The sequence below is a fragment of the Strongylocentrotus purpuratus genome, unplaced genomic scaffold, assembly GCF_000002235.5.
Source record: "Strongylocentrotus purpuratus isolate Spur 01 unplaced genomic scaffold, Spur_5.0 spur5_scaffold_3, whole genome shotgun sequence".
Taxonomy (NCBI): Eukaryota; Metazoa; Echinodermata; class Echinoidea; order Camarodonta; family Strongylocentrotidae; genus Strongylocentrotus; species Strongylocentrotus purpuratus.
This window is the reverse complement of record NW_022145609.1, coordinates 9777569-9783580: the sequence shown is the minus strand read 5'-3', so window position 1 is coordinate 9783580 and position 6012 is coordinate 9777569.

Here is a 6012-nt window from a genome sequence, read left to right as displayed (position 1 = left end):
TTCTTAGGGTTATGTAATGAACTTCTCAGCAAACTTCTTCACGGTAGAGTGAATCTTGTCTCGAGAGTTAGTCTGATGTCAAGGCGAAGACGTCTTATTCTAAACACGACTCGCAAAGACTTTTAAAAATCAACTCAAGGTCAATTTCAATTGTCTAGCTCAAATCCAATACCATATCGTTCTGGATCTCAAAGAAAAATAATGTCCGGATTACGTCATTATTTTGTAATGTTCACAAATTTCAAAGGGTGATGGAAAAGGCTTGTAATAGACCGGTAATATATATATTTTTTTAATTTGTATTGTTTCACATTCCACAAAATAACAGTCTCCATAATTATCAATAGTCAGCAAGATAAAGCATAATGACAAAAAAACAATGATGGCAGTAAATTATAATATGTAACGTGAAATATGAGGATCCTATTAAAAATCAATGCTTGTATAATATAGGTTCCCATATACTAATGATTGTATCAACAATTCCAACGCAATGAAGAGAGACGAATCCGGGACATATATTATTTATACACAATTCATACAGGTGAAAAAAGAAAGAAAACAGACATAGATAAATTAAAAAAATAACGATAATGTGCCTTATGCGTATGATTCCAAGAGGAAGTTTGAGTTTACGTTTGAATGAATACAGCGAGGGTGATTGAATTATCGCAGCGCTCAAACTGTTCCAAAAATGAACTATTTCATGGATGTTTCTTTCGTGGGGACCTAATTACGAGGTATTCCATTACCTGTTATCAATGAATAAATGAACTACATTTATTGGAAACCAGTATGCATACATTATTTGTTGCAACGCCAGGCAAGCCTCGGGCAAAAACTGTGCATTAAAAATATGAATATGACAGTGAACCGGTTGACTGTCTAAGGCTGATTTTGGGAAATGACTTCTTTAATAATGCTAATAAAAAATTATGAATCATTTCATTCACCAGTTTCATTAACAGAATACAAACTGGCATGGTTGGATACCTTGCCTGACCTTGTAACGCCTGATAAATACAATATGCATTTTCACTACAGAAATATAACTTGTAATACCTAAATACATCTAAACGAACCCTTCCTCGAAATACTATCATCTTGTCTGCTCAATATTTTACTGATCTCTCTTAACATCTTAATCTTAACCATCATCTCACATCTCTCTTGTTTTAAAGAACTCTTCTCACTCTTTGATTCAGACTATAAATAAAACCGTGTTCATTTATAGGTCGGAAATAAAAGTACCCAAGCTTAGATGAAAGGCTACATCCATGGGGTATTCCGAAGATGTATGGGCGTGGCATGATCTCAGGGGTACTATGATGTCATGAAAGAGGTGTATCACTCGTTCATGTCGTGATGAGCATAGTTTGTCTCGAGCAAATAACGTGACGGTCTTTTCAATAAAAAGAATTATAGATTTGTTTGCAGTATGTCTACAAGCGTAACAACGTCTTTAAGGGGGGCCAATTCTATGGGTTTTTTTAAGTCTTCTTTCTTTCCGCTATGACGTAAGAAAAAAGATTTAGCATTCCAGAAAAGGTTTGTGATGTCACATTCATTATGTAGCCCCGGCAACAAAATATACGAGATAATATAGACAACCTTTTATGTGTATACCAACAATGACTGGTCAAATAAACGAATTAAATTCTTACATTCTGAACAAAATTAATTAATTTTATATACTTTATGGCTGAATGTTAAAAAGTTTGATACTACATCTGGGCCCCTTTGCATTAAACTTACCATTGATGGTAACTTTGCCATCAACGGCAACTACCATGGTAACAGGGCTCAACAGCCAATCAAAATCAAGGTTTCCATGGTAGTTACCATTTGGATGGCAAAGATACCATCAAGTATTATGCAACGGAGCCCTTGTCTTTAAAATTTATAACAGAAGCATCGAAATGTGGTGGCGTGGAAGCCTGGAAGGGCACATCTTTGTGCATTTCCCAAGAGTTTGCTACATTTAAAATATTTCTATAGACCGACAGGCAACGAGACTGACACATTTCTACCTTCCCCTTATATTTATTAGCTCTGCCGGTCTCATGGGCTGCCAATCTGGTAGACTGTCGGTCTCGAGGGCCGTCGATGAAGTGGAGCTTGGAACACTCTTCTCATTTATATTTCCATGCTCTTATGCCATGTCTGCCTACTGGAATGGCCCCGAGCAGAACCGCTCTCTGTTTCTGCTTTTCAGTTGCTCTCTCTCCCTCCCCCTCTCTCTCTCTCTCTCTCTCTCTCTCTCTCTCTCTCTCTCTCTCTCTCTCCAGGGTCTGTCCCCCTCCCCCTTTTCTTTATTTCTCCATTACTGGGCATTACTCCCTTTCACCCTATCTAGAACCACGATTTTTGGGTAAGAGGACATATTTTTTTATTTTTTTCTTATCCCAAAAATTTCGCTACGACTAACCCATATCTGGCAAAAACTTATGTATGTCGTTCTCATTCGGACTATTAAACTACAATTAACAATAATAACAACAATAATAATAATAATAATTATCACAACAATGATAATGATAATAATAATAATAACAATTATAATAATAATAATAATAATAATAATAATAATAATAATAATAATAATAATAATAATAATAATAATAATAATAATTATAATAATAATAATAAGGATAATAATGATAATATTAAGAATAATGATAATAAAACCGAAAATAACTATAACACAGTCACAAGGTGAGCAGAAATACTTAGAGAGCTAGGCCACCCTTGCTCTTTATTTCGATGCAGAGAATATCATCTTCGAAATAATATATTTATCACGTTGTACACTAAGGTTAGGTATAGGACCAAACTATATCATTGAGAGCAAAATGGAAAGGGAAACAGAAAGAGAAAGAGAGAGAGAGAGAGAGGGAGAGAGAGAAAGAGAGAGAGAATGATTAGAAAGAGATCATAGAGAAAGAGAGATAGATGACTAGAAAAAGTATTTTATTCATCGTTAATGAATGAGCTGTGCATGACACCGAGCTAGATCAGGGTGATGAGACTAGTTTGTCTCACCCCCTGCACAGATCAACATTGGTGATCCATAGTAACAAAATGAATCTTTTGATTCTTCTTCTGTTCAGTGTTACAAGATTTACCGAGCTACAAAGGTCGGTAACCATTTTATAAGCAAAGGATCAGATCCCGGGAGGGTACGAATGGTATTTTATGCCACATAGGCCTACACATAGTTTTCAAAACTTACGATGATCACCCTTCTGCGACATGTTAATGAGGCACTATGCCATGTGACCTGCTATGTGTTTTCAAAAATGTGTGATGGCTGACAATAAATAACAAATTTGACTAATCTATCCAAAATATTCAATAATGATAAGGAATTCACTCTCTTTATCATGATGCTTAGAATACAGAGGAGTGGAAATGCACTCTTTTAATTAGGGGTACTATCGTTTCGTGCTGTTTTAAACAAACAACCTTAGCGCCTTACGCACTTTTTTTGTTTTCTCCAAAAAGTGCCCTTTTTTTTTGCTACCCGGCCTACCCCCCCCCCCCAAACTTTGCAATACGCTCCACCGCCCCTGACTGTCATTCGGTAGTCCTATTATAAAGCAATCAAAATCCTCACTGTGGGCAGTAAGACAAACAAAAGTAAAATTATTTTTTCATAATTTGTTTTGCGTGATATACCGATCTTTTTAGTCTGAACCCCGGCCATTCCCGTAAAAAATGTTTCCTATATGATGCCTCTACACAAGGACAATTCTACACTTCCCTTCTATTTATCTGATATGACTGGAACACTTTTCATTAAAATATAGTGTTTGAATGATGCCATTTATGATAACGTTTCTTCACCATGAATTTTGGCAGTAGGCGATTAGTCGTCATTTTGATTTTAGAAAATTGTAAGTATATTTGTTATCTTCATAATGGTATACGTGCACGCTGAGTGTTTGAATGATTTGACGTTATTAAACCATTTTACATCACACTGAAACAACAAGTACAAGAATAAAAAACAAAAGGTATTTGTAGCGGAATTGTACTGACGTGAATTTTTTTAAAATAGATATATATAAACTTTATAAATGACCTATACGATTTACATGATGATGACTGTAAACATGATGATGACTGTAAATAATTATATCTGGTTCTGGATCTATATGGTAAAGGATTGATAAATATCTTGTAAACCGCTTGCAGAGATAACAAATGTTTTGATTTTCATTCTTTATGGCGTTCCAAAATGAACACACGTTGCAAATCGAAGTGCTTTAGCTTTCTTAAAACAACTTGGTTTTTAGTGTACCAAAAGAATTTGAGACTACGTAATGGTAACTGCTGTTTTGAGGCCATGCAAAATTGACAAAACTGTAGAGTGCCAATTCACGATGTAACTATGGGCAACGCGATGAAGTTTACTAACACAAACAACCAGCTCTTCTCTCTCTCTCTCTCTCTCTCTCTCTCTCTCTCTCTCTCTCTCTCTCTCTCTCTCTCTCTCTCTCTCTCTCTCTCTCTCTCTCTCTTCCTCTTCCCCTCCAACCTCACTTTCTTCTCGATCCCTCCTCAATTCCCACCTCTCTCTCCCTCTCTTGCTCTCAATCTTCACTTTCGTTTCCCTCCTCCATTCCCCTATATCGATCTCATCACCCCTCTCTCCTTATTCTTGCCCATCCTTCCATGGCTCTCTCTCTCTCTCTCTCTCTCTCTCTCTCTTTCTTCTTCCCCTCTGAGTTCGGGACTCTTTCCTCTCTACTCCGTGATCCTTGTACGTCCTCTCCCCTCTATCCTCCTCCTCCACCTTCTCTCTCTCCCTCCCCATCTCTCTCTCTTTCATCTTCGTCATATTGTGTCTCTTGCATGCTCATTCCAATCCGATAATTTTGTCACATGATCTAAAGGACTTAATTGATAATAAAAGCAAAAAGACAGGCAGGTCTCTAAATACACATGATGCAAAAGTTGTTAAAACGAAGGATTGACTAATATACGTCACGTCTGCGCGCCGTTGGTTTCATCTTTCCGGAATTAAAGTAAGTCGATCAAATTATCAAGAAAGTAAAAGTATCTCTCTCCCTCACTCTCTCTCTTTCATCTTCATCATCAAATCCAATACTTTTATCACAAGATTCTAAAGGACTTGTTTTTAAGTTCAGTGATAACAATTAAAGCAAATATACAGACAGGCAGGTCTCAAAATACACATGATGTAAAAGTTGTAATTTGAACGAAGGATTTACTACGTCACGTCCGCGCGCTCCTGATTTCATTCTTTCCCGAATTAAAGTAAGTCGATCAAATTATCAAGAAAGTAAAAGTATCTCCCTCAATTTTCTCTCTCCTTCTCTTTCATCTTAATCAGGGGCGGATCTAGCTTTTTGCCGGGGGGGGGGGGGGTTGACCCAGTGGCGGATCCAGGATTTTCCAAAAATCGCGCCGTTTTACTGTTTTACTTTTTTGTTTTCACTTGGCCGCCCAGGGGGGGGGGGGGGGGGGGGGGGGGTAAACCGCCGAAACACCCCCTAGATCTTGTTTTCAAGCTGTGATCATGATAAAGCAAATATACAGACAACTATAGGTCTCAAAATAGACATGATGTAAAAGTTGTTTGAACGAAGGATTGACGTCCGCACCCCCCTGGATTCATCTTTTCAAGTAAGTCGATCGAAAATTATCAAGAACGTAAAAGTATCTCTCTCCCCCTCTCTCTCTTTCATCTTCATCATATGTCTCTTGCATGATGCTCATTCCAATCCGGTACTTTTATAACATGATCTAAAGGACTTGTTTTTAAGCTCAGTGATAATAAAAGCAAATATACAGACAACTATAGGTCTCAAAATACACATGATGTAAAAGATGTTTGAACGAAGGATTGACTACGTCACGTCCGTAAGTTGATCAAATAATCAAGAAAGTAAAAGTATTTCCCATGTTCTTCAAAATATAGACTAAGAACAAACAGCATGCAAATAGATGATTGTGTTAAACCGTTTCTTTCTACTATAAATTTAT